The 14,804-nt window shown below is 42.0% G+C and overlaps 1 pseudogene; it reads left to right on the plus strand.

Moving 5' to 3' along the window:
• Positions 1-14,577, plus strand: part of LOC107575661 (scavenger receptor cysteine-rich type 1 protein M130-like) — a 31,262-nt pseudogene extending 16,685 nt beyond the window's left edge.
• Positions 14,578-14,804: the final 227 nt, after the last annotated feature.

Here is a 14,804-nt window from a genome sequence, read left to right on the forward strand (position 1 = left end):
GCAATAAATATTTTTAACGCCGTTAAACTGGAAAAATTAATTGCATGCGTTAACGCACTAATTTTGACAGCACTGGTTGTTACATTAAAATGTCATTAAGAGCATTAATGATATCTGCTACATTTGTGTAGTAAATCATAGTGCTATATGTAGTCTAACCACTAGAGGGCTGTTTGTGCTGTGTTACCTGTTTCCCCCTGGTGGAGGGGTTCCTTTTCATGGGAACTTTGAACTGCGTCCTCTAGGAGTCGCTATGGGGAACGCCTCGTCGTGAAAAAACACCAAGTCCTTGGCCGGCGACTGCCATGACGTCACTACCGGTGCGACTATAGTATAAATAGGCGCCGGGAGCACACATCATTCTCTTCTTCGTCTTCATTGACTGTTTTGTTTGAAGCGTGCAAAAAATTTCTGTGGTAAGAGCGATCTCTATTCATCTCATTATGGCGAGCACTAGCAAAGCGTTTAAGGATGTGTGCATCCGTGTTGACGTTGTTTAACATCTGATGACACACACGATCTATCCGTTATTTGTTTGGGCGAAGAGCACGCACGCGGTGCCTCCGAGGGAGCAATCGGCGTGCACTGCGAGTGGTTTTTCCAAGGGAAAAGCTCCGCTCTCGTTTGTCTTTCCTTTCCTTTCCTTTATTTCATTAACATTGTCTGATTCAGGGGCCAGTGCTCTGCTGGGATCAGCTCAGCAAAAGCAGGAAATGTCTGAGGAGGGCAAAGAAGCTGAGGCTGAGCCTTCCCAATCCTCCTGCCCTGCGTATGATGAGCTTTTGGAAATGATGGATTGCGCCACGGCGAGGCTTTACTTGCCGTGAAGCGGGTGAAGAAAGTGACGTCGCGAAGAATCTCGATGAACATTATTTTTCTGGCCATAACCCTCCAGCTCAGGTGAGCCTTCCTTTCTTCCTGTTTTCCATATAAAGATTGAGAAGGAATGGAAGAGGCCGTTTTTTCCTCACGCATCCATCGATTCCAGCATACAAGTTATGCCAACATCGAGGCGATGCGCGAAAGCGGTTATGAGAAGACGCCCCTATAAAGAGACGCTGGCCAGCTATCGCTCTATGGGTGAGACGTCCTCTAAGACTCCCCTCCTTGACATCTCGCTCGGATGCCAGGGCATACGCAGCAGCAGCATGTCGGGCTGTCGCTTCATTGCACACGATGGTGATGCTCCAAGCATATCAGGCTGACCAGCTGAAAGACCGGGATAGTTCTGTTCTGGTGTTGTAATCTCAATAGACAATAAAGTGGAGCAGACAGAGGGAGAGGCCACCAAGGTGACTTTGTCAGAGTCTCCATGTGAGGAGGAAAATCAAGAGTTAAGGAGGTCAGCAAGAACAAAAAAAAACACCACGTTACCTACGGGATTATGCGTAGTATAGAAGTGAGTCCCCCAGCCACAGGGCAATAAGAAATACTAGTAACAGTTAACATTAGTAGTGTAGCGTCTGTGTAAAATCATGCATGGTCTTTGGGGTTTATGGCTTAAGAGACCCCTTTTAGCCTTTGACATTTGCATATAAATTACAGTCCTGGTCACAGACTTTACATTTATATGGGGGCTAAATTGCCAAATAATTCTCCCCACTATCAAGGAGATGCTAAGCAGTCCACCACTATCGTCTCCCCAACTGACTTCAAACAGTTTCCAAAGACAAGTAAATGACAAGTAAAAGTCAGAACCAAACTGTCTAGAAAACAAAAATAAGGCCTTGTGTTTAACAACATCTCTTAAACCCCTGGCATTTAAGGACACAACAGAGAAAGACATTTACAGAACAAACACTAAAACAATTAACCTGCTTTAAGTTCTATGAACTAAATTTTTTCCCCTATCTTTTTTTGAAAATAGGTCACAAAGTTAAAAAAATATGCTGAAAAAAGCAGCTCCATATTGAATATCAAAAATTGCAAAAAGAACTGTAACAAAAAATTTAGAGGCAGTCTCTAAAATGTATACAACACACCTGTATCAATGTCTGAAAAGTGCACCTGACAGATCAGTTAAAATGAGAACTGGCAGCGACTGTTATTAAGATGAAAGCACTTTAATTAGGCAGGATGATTTCTCCCTGCCCTTGAATGAAAGCTCTGCCTCCAACGAAGAATGCCGTCTTCCCCTCTGCACATGCCTTTTGGACCTCTGGCCACAGCTTCCTTCTCCTTTCACGATCTCCCGCTGAGAAATCTTCCATGAAAAGCAGACTGTTCTCTTTCAGATATGAAGAATTCTTTGCGGCCTTCCAAACACCGTCTCTGTAAGAGTGAACGGAGAACTGCATAATGGTCACCCTGGGACGCTTCGTGCCATCTTGTATCTTCCCAAGACGATGGACCACGTCAATAACATCCGAGAGTTTGTCCTTTGCACTAGGAAGAACATTTTGGCAGATTTTGACCACCTCAAGCCGAATGTCTTCATGCGCAGATTCAGGAATCCCGGCTATCCTCAAATTACGTCTTCTCAAATATGTTTCCATATCATCCATCCTCCGCTGCATATGAGCCACAGGCAATTCAACATCATCCATACGCCGCTCAAGACTAGTAACCTTCTCAACAACGGCCTTCAGTTCAGCTGACATTTCCGAGATCTTTTTCTCTATTCCATCAACCAGCGGCTGTTGATCAGCTGTGTTAAGCCTGACAGCTGTGTCGATATATCAGCTCGAGTGTCGTCACTTGCTCTTTTCTTTATGACTGGTGATTTACTCGGGGTGATAGGCAATGCAGGGAACTCCTCTTCAGCTAAACTGAACGCATCTTTCTCGCTCGCGCAAGAAACAACGTGATCATAGCCACTGCTGGCTGGTGAGCACGCGTTAAAACTAACGCTAGCCACCTTAGCATCAGCCGAAGAGTTGTTCAAATGACCACGTTTACGCCCCATGGCAATGCAATATAGGGGAAAAAATCAAGTCAAAAACATAACAAAATAACACACAAGGCATACAATTAATAAAAAGTTATTTTTGCACTGTCTAAACACAGATGGTGCAGGAGCTCGTAAAAACACGTCTGATCAGGTAGCCATCTTGGACTCCCCTCCTGATAACATCTCATCTTCACTGTTCTACTGAAGCTCCCTCGTCACCTGTACATTTTCCAGGCTCGTTGACTTCGCTGAGGTTAAGTTGGAGTGCGCGCCTTAAAAGTCTCCTGTTTCGTGTTGTCGTAAAGATGTTCTGCGTCTAAAACGCAATTCAAGAAAAAAGAGACAGAAGCAGCAGTTGTGAGTGGGGTGGCTCCGCCCCTGTGTTAACCGCAATAAATATTTTTAACGCCGTTAAACTGGAAAAATTAATTGCATGCGTTAACGCACTAATTTTGATAGCACTGGTTGTTACATTAAAATGTCATTAAGAGCATTAATGATATCTGCTACATTTGTGTAGTAAATCATAGTGTTATATGTAGTCTAACCACTAGAGGGCTGTTTGTGCTGTGTTACCTGTTTCCCCCTGGTGGAGGGGTTCCTTTTCATGGGAACTTTGAACTGCGTCCTCTAGGAGTCGCTATGGGGAACGCCTCGTCGTGAAAAAACACCAAGTCCTTGGCCGGCGACTGCCATGACGTCACTACCGGTGCGACTATAGTATAAATAGGCGCCGGGAGCACACATCATTCTCTTCTTCGTCTTCATTGACTGTTTTGTTTGAAGCGTGCAAAAAATTTCTGTGGTAAGAGCGATCTCTATTCATCTCATTATGGCGAGCACTAGCAAAGCGTTTAAGGATGTGTGCATCCGTGTTGACGTTGTTTAACATCTGATGACACACACGATCTATCCGTTATTTGTTTGGGCGAAGAGCACGCACGCGGTGCCTCCGAGGGAGCAATCGGCGTGCACTGCGAGTGGTTTTTCCAAGGGAAAAGCTCCGCTCTCGTTTGTCTTTCCTTTCCTTTCCTTTATTTCATTAACATTGTCTGATTCAGGGGCCAGTGCTCTGCTGGGATCAGCTCAGCAAAAGCAGGAAATGTCTGAGGAGGGCAAAGAAGCTGAGGCTGAGCCTTCCCAATCCTCCTGCCCTGCGTATGATGAGCTTTTGGAAATGATGGATTGCGCCACGGCGAGGCTTTACTTGCCGTGAAGCGGGTGAAGAAAGTGACGTCGCGAAGAATCTCGATGAACATTATTTTTCTGGCCATAACCCTCCAGCTCAGGTGAGCCTTCCTTTCTTCCTGTTTTCCATATAAAGATTGAGAAGGAATGGAAGAGGCCGTTTTTTCCTCACGCATCCATCGATTCCAGCATACAAGTTATGCCAACATCGAGGCGATGCGCGAAAGCGGTTATGAGAAGACGCCCCTATAAAGAGACGCTGGCCAGCTATCGCTCTATGGGTGAGACGTCCTCTAAGACTCCCCTCCTTGACATCTCGCTCGGATGCCAGGGCATACGCAGCAGCAGCATGTCGGGCTGTCGCTTCATTGCACACGATGGTGATGCTCCAAGCATATCAGGCTGACCAGCTGAAAGACCGGGATAGTTCTGTTCTGGTGTTGTAATCTCAATAGACAATAAAGTGGAGCAGACAGAGGGAGAGGCCACCAAGGTGACTTTGTCAGAGTCTCCATGTGAGGAGGAAAATCAAGAGTTAAGGAGGTCAGCAAGAACAAAAAAAAACACCACGTTACCTACGGGATTATGCGTAGTATAGAAGTGAGTCCCCCAGCCACAGGGCAATAAGAAATACTAGTAACAGTTAACATTAGTAGTGTAGCGTCTGTGTAAAATCATGCATGGTCTTTGGGGTTTATGGCTTAAGAGACCCCTTTTAGCCTTTGACATTTGCATATAAATTACAGTCCTGGTCACAGACTTTACATTTATATGGGGGCTAAATTGCCAAATAATTCTCCCCACTATCAAGGAGATGCTAAGCAGTCCACCACTATCGTCTCCCCAACTGACTTCAAACAGTTTCCAAAGACAAGTAAATGACCCCCCCGGTGCCAGGCACCGATGGGCCTGGCTGACCAGCAAACTACCACAGGCTCACATAACACCCACACACACACATAAAGACCTTTTCTTTATTTAGACAATTAATCAGTTACAAATATATCTGATATATGCATATGTTGTTTGTATGATTCCCTATTAGATTAGCTGAGTTACCACTCGTTAGTTGTATTATTTAAGCCCTAAATGCTGATATTCAGCGTTTATGAATGTATCTCTGGTTTAATATATTCTAAATGTTTCTTTCTTGGTATCAATAGTATCTGCTCTTTATTCCTCAAACAATAATGTACAGTATGTGATTGTGAAATGCATCATATGATTTGTACTATATTTTGGGTTAAAACTGCACCAATTCCAGACCGGCCAAAAACATGCAAATGGGCCATAAAGGGAGACAAAGGAAACTTCTCCCGCTCAAATTCACGCCTGGTATTGGCTATTCCACCCAGAGGGGGGTGTGGATAGAAAACCCTCAAAAGTCATTAGCGTGAAATGATCTTAGCTCAGAAAACCTCTTCTTTTGAGACAACACTAAGACTTCTCAAGACTCTCCTCTGGAGTTTGATTTTCCGGCAGTTTTTATCTTCAAGTAACTTAGATTTGCTGTGGACTTTAACCATTTACAACTATTTACATGCGGGTTTAAGTGTGAGCCCCCTTTTTAAGGTGATTTTTGATTCTTTGATTCTCATTATGTTGTGGTTAATTTGTGAAATACTGCCATTCTTTTATTTTTCTCTCTCTCTTCCTTACTTTCCTTCATTCTGTATATATGTGTTGTGCTTAGTTTAGTTATATGTTAGATATAGTTTAATTTATTAAATCCCTTATGTTCACAACTGATTGTCTCTTTGCGTTGATCATGATTCAAAGTCACTGAATGTTGATCCCTTGCTACATGCTAAATTACTGCTAACACTGCATAAAGAAGGAAAGCTACTTTCCTTGGCCAGGAAAATAATCTGTCCTTGAATTGATAAATTATTATATTGTCTGCTCGGTGGACGGACAGATCAAATAATTGTAATATTGATTCTGCTACAGTTAATTCTAAGATCTAATCTAAATATTTATTATTAATCATAACCAGTTATAATTGGTCATAAATATTTCCCTTTTGGGCTGATTTACTACAGTAGGCTGTAATAAGAATGTTGGCATTGGTGACTTAAGGATTGAACTAGTGTTATCAGGGGGAAGGGGATGTAGTAAATCATAGTGTTATATGTAGTCTAACCACTAGAGGGTTTGTGCTGTGTTACCTGTTTCCTCCTGGTATAGGGGTTTCCGGTGGTGGTTGTGAAGTGTGGTTGACCAAAGAACTAGATGGCTAGTTGCTGAATGCTGATGTGACCCTGTAAATAAAATACATGTTAATTGTTCATCCTGTCTCTACATTTGCTGCACCAAGAATATCACAATTTGGTTCTGTTCTGTTTACTCTAACGGGGTTATTGCAGGAGTTTTTACCCAAAACAGAACCATACCGCCATCCCAAACTGTATGCTAAGTGTCATTTTAACAATAGTGGTCCTGACAGAACTATAATTATTTGTTCTTTCAGAGGTCAGGCTGGTTGGAGGTTCTCGCTGCTCTGGGAGGTTAGAGATACTTCATGATCAGACGTGGATGTCAGTGTGTGACGCTGCCTTTGACCAGCAGGATGCAGAGGTTGTGTGTAGAGAGCTGGACTGTGGGGCTCCTGTACAGGTGCTGGGAGCAGCTGCTTTTGACAAAGGAGATGCTCTGATGTGGACACAAGAGATTCAGTGCAGAGGAAATGAATCTCAGATTCACCTCTGTCCAACATCACAATCACATGAAAACAATTGTTCTCATGACAATGATGTTGGACTGGTGTGTACAGGTATGTGTTGACCGTTTCAACTGGAAATATTTAATTTTGATAGTTCTCGTCCAACTTTTTTTTCCTTACTGTGCACAGAAATAATAAATGTGCGGTTGGTTAATGGAAACAGTCCCTGCAGTGGGACAGTGGAGGTTCATCATAGAGGTCAGTGGGGAACAGTGTGTGACATTGGTTGGGATATAGCTGATGCTGCAGTGGTGTGTAGAGAGCTGGACTGTGGAGAACCTGTAGATGCTCTGAGTGATGCTCAGGTTGGACTCGGATCAGGACCAGTCTGGATGAATAATGCATTGTGTGCTGGATCTGAGTCCACACTGAAAAAGTGTGGATCTGCCATATGGGGTTTTCAAGGTGTGTGTCAGAGCAAGAGTGCTGGAGTCGTCTGTTCAGGTAAACACAACTTTATTTTTGTTAAAAGAAAAAAAAAAAGTAGTTCATGTTTTGTTCTGAAAGGTTAATTCATACTCATGTTTTTTTTCAGGTGTCAGGCTGGTTGGAGGTTTTCGCTGCTCTGGGAGGTTAGAGATACTTCATGATCAGATGTGGATGTCAGTGTGTGACGCTGCCTTTGACCAGCAGGATGCAGAGGTTGTGTGTAGAGAGCTGGACTGTGGGGCTCCTGTTCAGGTGCTGGGAGCAGCTGCTTTTGGAAAAGGAGACGCTCAGATGTGGACACAAGAGATTCAGTGCAGAGGAAATGAGTCTCAGATTCACCTCTGTCCAACATCTCTGCCACACAAATACAACTGTTCACATGATAATGATGTTGGATTGGTGTGTGCAGGTTTGAGCAAATTTCTTTTACTTCACTGAAATCTTATGTCAAATCTTCTTACTCTTTGTTTGAAAGATTTTTTATCTCTCTTTATGAGAGTCTTCTTACTGTCTTGTTTGCTCTGTTCATAAGTATTACTTCTCTTGTTTTCTGTATTCAATAAACAGACAGTGTGAATGTGAGGTTGGTTGGTGGCAACAGTCGCTGTGCTGGTAGAGTGGAGGTTCTTCATAGAGGTCAGTGGGTAACAGTGTGTGGTGCTGGTTGGGATTTGGCTGATGCTGCAGTAGTGTGTAGAGAACTGAACTGTGGAGAACCTGTAGATGCTCTGGGTGATGCTCATTTTGGACCAGGATCAGGACTAATCTGGACAAATCGTATGTTGTGTACTGGATCAGAGACTACACTGAAGAACTGTGGATCAGTTCAGTTGGATAATTATGACTGTAATCATGATACAGATGCTGGAGTCATCTGCTCAGGTGAGCTGTTCTAAAATTGAACCTATTACATCACTGTTGATGTACATGCCTTATATTTTAGTTCCAAAGTTTTATACTGATTTTTTTTAACACCAAGGTCATAGGTTTAATTCTCAGGGAATGCATGAACTGATAAAATGTTAATCTTAAATGCATCTGTAAGTAGCTTTTTCTATGTGCATAAATGTGTGCCAAATGCATAAAAGTACAATGTAAATGTTAATCCAAATAATGCAATGATAGTTCTTCCTCAGTTCTTTTATTGTACAAGCCCAATATCACAAGTGTTTGCCCTTTTTCCTTCCAAAAAAGGCATTAAGTACCGTACAACTTCAGTGTTCGTCTGTGTTGTCTAAGGCCAAGACTAATGATAGTATCAATAGTTCATTTACATTCACAAAACAAAATATATGTATCAAAGTTTAATAACATTTGTAACAATTTGAATGCACATAAAATAATGATCTGTCAGCAATATTGAATGGTACAATAATGTTTGTAGATGTTATTTATTTCCAAAGTTATTATGTAGTTGTTTATAAGTTTATGATAACAATGGTTATGTAACTTTTATTTTATTTTCTCTCACTACTGCAGGAGTCAGGCTGGTTGGAGGTTCTCGCTGCTCTGGAAGGTTAGAGATACTTCATGATCAGATGTGGATGTCAGTGTGTGACGCTGCCTTTGACCAGCAGGATGCAGAGGTTGTGTGTAGAGAGCTGGACTGTGGGGCTCCTGTACAGGTGCTGGGAGCAGCTGCTTTTGACAAAGGAGACGCTCAGATGTGGACACAAGAGATTCAGTGCAGAGGAAATGAGTCTCAGATTCGATTGTGTCCAGCATCACAGAAACACAGCTGCTCTCATGATGATCACCAGGCGCTTCTGTGTGCTGGTAAGATTAATATGAGAGAAATTAGTAGCATAACTAGGATCATATGTGTCCCATTGCACTTGGTGTGGCCCTCACCACACCCACAGCTTCAAAGAATAAACTAAAATTCATAAAAATCTAACACTGTAAATCTATTTTTTTTTTTTTTTTTTTTTTTGGTGTCCAATCAGCTGATAAAAACATCACAATAGTCCACAAGTAATCCACAGCACTCCAGTCCATCAGTTAACATCTGGAGAAGACAAAAGCTGAAACAAATCCATCAAGACATTAATTAAAATATGAATCCTAGTAGTTATAACAATTTAAAACACGATGACATCTCTTTAGAATGATTGATTGATTGAATTTAGTCTCTGTCTTTCTCTCTATTTCCCTCTCTCTTAGATGTAATGCATGTGAGACTGGTAAATGGTAACAGTCCTTGTGCTGGCAGAGTAGAGGTTCTTCATAGAGGTCAGTGGGGAACAGTGTGTGGTGCTGGTTGGGATTTGGCTGATGCTGCAGTGGTGTGTAGAGAGCTGGACTGTGGAGAACCTGTAGATGCTCTGGGTCTTGCCCATTTTGGTCAAGGATCAGGACCAATCTGGATGAGTGTTTTAATGTGTTTAGGAACAGAGTCTACACTGAAGAACTGTGGGTCAGCAGGATGGAATAAACCTGTCTGCACTCATAATCATGATGCTGGTCTTATATGCTCAGGTAAATAAAGTTAAACCTCAAAGCATTCCTCACTTTCTTATAATGTTGTCTTGATTATGTAAGAAAATAAAGATAAATATTTTTGGATGTGGTTAGCGGCATATCCAATTTAAACATGTCTGTTTTATTCTTAGAATTAATTACCTTAAAAATTAGGCATCTTCAAAATAATGTAAATTTGCCATGATTATTTTACTGCATTTTCACAATGATTTAAAGATTTATTTACAGTACACCATCCATAGTTAAAGGCATTGGTGACCTCAACTGTCCAGCTTCAAGAAGCATTTTCAGGGAATAACAACTACAATGAGATTACAATTTTCATTTTTGGGAAATTCATTTAGAAAACCCTTTCATTATGTATTACAGCAAACATTTAAAAATGTATATATGTAGAAAATGTAATTGGATGTAAAACTTGCCACATCCAAAACCTGCTCACCTAATGCTCACTTTTATGCAATATAAACAGGTCATAAACGCTCCAGACTTGCTGATGGGTCTAATCTTTGCTCTGGGAGGTTAGAGATACTTCATGATCAGACATGGGTTTCAGTGTGTGATGCTGCCTTTGACCAGCAGGATGCAGAGGTTGTGTGTAGAGAGCTGGACTGTGGGGCTCCTGTACAGGTGCTGGGAGCAGCTGCTTTTGGCAAAGGAATCGCTCAGATGTGGACACAAGAGATTCAGTGCAGAGGAAATGAATCTCATATTTCATTCTGTTCAGTATCATCACTCAAACACAACTGCACATTTCACAACATTGTGGGCCTGATCTGCTCTGGTTAAGTATCAATATTCAGCATCTCTTAATTTGTTTTTGATACTAGGTCATGTCTTAGGTTTGAGTTATAATGTGATCAATCTAATAACAGCTTAGCTTAAGAATGTTTTATGCATTGTTTCTGAACTCTCTTTACTTCGCTCAGGTTACACTGATCTCAGACTGATAAATGGCTCAGATACTTGTTCTGGAAGAGTGGATCTTCAGTTCCTCAAAGAGTGGGGCACAGTGTGTGATGCATGCTGGGATATGAGAGCTGCCAATATCCTCTGTAGACAGCGGAATTGTGGGATTGCTGTGTCTGTTGTGGGATCAGACTGGTTTGGAGAGGGAAGTGGTGAAATCTGGGCTGATGTGTTTGATTGTGACGGGAATGAAACAAAACTCTCAGAATGTTCCATCTCTTCATGGAGTCGAGCTGAATGTTCTCACAGACGAGATGTTGGAGTCATCTGCTCTGGTAAACTTTTTTGACTTTGAGAGCGTTATGTTACTGAATTTTTTTTTAATGTATATTATAAACACCATTTCATTACATTCTAACACATTTCAGATTCCTCTCTGGCTCTTCATGATGGTCTGGTGCGGTTGTCTGGAGAGAGACAGTGTGAGGGGGAGGTGGAAGTTTTCATTGGCAGATTCTTCAGTTGTTACTGATCAATAATGTGTTTTTCTTTCTCTTAATATCAGGTCACGGGTCCATCAGGCTGGTGGCTTCTGGGGGAGACTGTGCAGGGAGGCTGGAGGTTTTTCACAGCGGCTCATGGGGGACAGTGTGTGATGACTCCTGGGATATTAAAGATGCCCATGTGGTGTGCAGACAGCTGCAGTGTGGAGTGGCCCTCAGTAACCAGCAGGTACCAGCCTGGTTTGGTCCTGGTTCTGGACCCATATGGCTGGATGAGGTGGAGTGTGAGGGGAAAGAGACGTCCCTGTGGAGCTGCTCTTCTTCAGGCTGGGGAAAACATGACTGTCAACACAAGGAGGATGTAGGAGTCGTGTGCTCAGGTAAACATGCTGCTAAATTGTTTAAACTGAAATTAAGTATAAGGTTTTACACATTTCAAAATTCAAGTGTCCATAATGTTTACATTTTTCAAATTTGTGATTTTAAAATTGACATTTTTTATGTAGACTTTAAAGAAATCAGGTTAACTGAGGGCTGTGAAGGGAATGTGGAGGTTTTCTACAATGGATCCTGGGGAAATGTGTGTTACAACAAGATGGACAGAGACACAGCGAGTCTGATCTGTCAAGAGCTGAACTGTGGAAGATCTGGTGTTTTGTCTGATTCTACATCAAGAGTGAAATCAGCTCGTAACTGGCTGGATAAACTTACATGTCGACCACATGATTCCTCTTTATGGCAGTGTCCATCTTCATTCTGGGGACAGAATAACTGTGGTGACGATGAAGTGGCCAAAATCATCTGCTCAGGTAAAACAGATGCTTTTTCCATCAGTAAACAATACAAGAGTTATCCTTTATTAGTGCTTTGAGAAGATGTGTGGAATACATTTAATAATAATTTATTTGTTGTTACAGAACAGGAGATCCATGAGTCTCCTCAAAGCTCTCTAACATGCTCCACATCTCCTCATCAGAGACCGTGTTCAGGTAAGTTCATTTAACAGAAACAACCATGAAAATTATGAATGTTGAATGCAACCCCTGTTGAAAAAACCTGAACATGCTGGTTAGGTATGTTTTGAAGCGTTACAGCTGGTTTAAATGGTTAATTCACCCAAAAATGAAAATTAGCCCATAAATTACTCGCCCTCAAGGCATCCTAGGTGTATATGACTTTCATATATCAGACGAATCCAGTCGGAGTTATATTAAAAATTGTCTTTGATCTTTCAAGCTGTTTAATGGCACTCAGCGGGTGTTGCAGCGCATCAGTCCAAAAGAAGCTCCGGGGGTGAACAAAGTCCTCCTGTAGTGAATCGATGTGTTTTTGTAAGAAAAATAACCATATTTAAAACGTAATAATCACTTTAATCCAGTTTGCGCTCACTGTAGTACACGGAAACAGCTCCGGGCTAATGACGTATGAAGTCGGCTTTGCTCATGCGCCACTCAGAAGTTATGAACGCGGAAGCGCAGGGGAGAGATCAAAACAAAACAACGGTCACTAATTAGAAGTACAAAACAAGGATTTGTAAAGAAGAATGTCAGAGGATTTCGATATAAGCCAAGAGGAGACTGGTTTTCCTTTGCTAAATTAAGGAAACTTTGCTTCCTTCGCTCCTGTTAACAAACATTGGTTTTCACGAGACTCACCAGCGCATGCGCAACACCGACCTCATACGTCATCAGCTCGGAGCTGCTTCCATGTACAACTGTTACAAGCTACATTAAAGTGATAATTACGTTTTGAATATGGATATTTTTCTTACAAAAACGCATCGATTCGCTACAGGAGGCCTTTGGTCACCCCCCGGAGCCGTGTGAGACATTTTTTTTTTTATGGATGGGAGCTTTTTATTTAACTTCTTTTGGACTGATGCACTGCAACACCCGCTGAGTGCCATTAAACAGCTTGAAAGATCAAAGACAATTTTTAATATAACTCCGACTGGATTCGTCCGAAAGAAGAAAGTCATATACACCTAGGATGCCTTGAGGGTGAGTAATTTATGGGCTAATTTAAATTTTTGGGTGAACTAACCCTTTAAGCTGGTCCTTAGTTTGTCATGAGCTGGTTATAAGCTGGTTATGAGCTGGTCCTGAGCAGGATCTAGTTGCTTAGGACCAGCTTAAACCAACTCAAACCAGCTGCCATGCTTCAAAACATATCTAACCAGCATATGCTGTTTTTTTCGACAGGGACGTAAGATAATGGTGTTCTAATATGAGAAACCAGCAGGATTTCATCTTGGAATATACAAATGATCACACACATACTCCTGTGCAGACGCTGTTCTGACAGTACTCTGCTGGTAATTAATGTATCTACTTTGTGATGTGTGCGTTTTAGAGCATCTTCCTCTCAGACTGAGTGGAGGAGAGGGCCGGTGCTCTGGGAGGCTGGAGGTGTATCATAACGCTGTGTGGGGCTCAGTCTGTGATGATCAGTGGGACATCAGCGATGCTCAGGTGGTCTGCAGGCAGCTGGGTTGTGGAGCAGCACTGAGGGCTGATGGGAATTCAGTCTTTGGTGCTGGTGAAGGTGTTGTGTGGCTGAACAGAGTCGAGTGCAGAGGGAATGAGATTCACCTGTGGGACTGTCCTCTCTCCCTGAAAAACCACACTGACTGCTCCCACAAAGAGCACGCTGGACTCACCTGTGCAGGTCACAGCAAAATACTGAGGAATAATATTTATTTTTAGACCATTTTAAAGTGTGTAATATTGGTATATTCAGAATAGTCATAGTTTTGAACATGCTTGTGCCTGTTTTGACAGATTTTCCAGATTTGTCAGTGTCCACTACTCCTGCCACAACAACATCAGCTTCTCTTCCAGTGCGCTCAACATCAGTCTCTCCTCCACAAACTCCTCCATCAGCGTCTCTCTCCGTCCCCGCAGTGCTTGTGATTGTTCTGGGAGTTGTGCTCTTACTGCTCTTAGTGCCACTGCTTATACTGATTCAGCAGAACAGAGTGATGAGGAGAGGTAGGAGAGATCCAGAGACTGTCATATTGTGTCTTATTCAGTGTGTGATCAGTCATGTGTTGTGAACTGACAGCAGGTTTGTCTGTCTACACTCACAGCTCTCTCTAAGAGGAGACACAGGACGACGACTGAGGCCGTTTATGAGGAGATTCAGCACAGACCCACTAATAGACACAGTCTCTTCACTCAGAGGGGTGAGTAACTGTCATAGTATTGGATTTGTAGTTATCAACAGGATAATCACTTTATACAGAGGGATGAGTGGAATAAATCACACTGATTTATTTGTGGGACCTTGAGTGTTATTTGAAATGAGAGTATTCGTGTTGAGTGATCCAAAGGAAGTGGGTGTTTTGGCTGATTTGTGATTGTGAACATGTGTCTGATGGTTCTACTCCATAACAGGAAGTGTGCTTTCTGAAGAACAGCATTCTGGGTATGAAGATGCTGATGAGCTTCTTTCAGGTTGGAGGACTTCAATATAGTAATGTCACCCGCTACTAAACCCTATGTACTGTATGCTGTGTAATACATGTATAATTAATTAAAAACATTCCAAATACATTCATATAGCAAGTTATCTTAGCAGAAATTATATACACCATTCAACGCATAATTTAGATATGGTTTTTATTAATTTATTCATAAATTTTTATATTTTTTATTAAAGCAAAATCTGCAGAAAGAGCCAC

The sequence above is a fragment of the Sinocyclocheilus grahami genome, unplaced genomic scaffold, assembly GCF_001515645.1.
Source record: "Sinocyclocheilus grahami isolate Dianchi unplaced genomic scaffold, SAMN03320097.WGS_v1.1 scaffold2795.1, whole genome shotgun sequence".
Classification (NCBI taxonomy): Eukaryota; Metazoa; Chordata; class Actinopteri; order Cypriniformes; family Cyprinidae; genus Sinocyclocheilus; species Sinocyclocheilus grahami.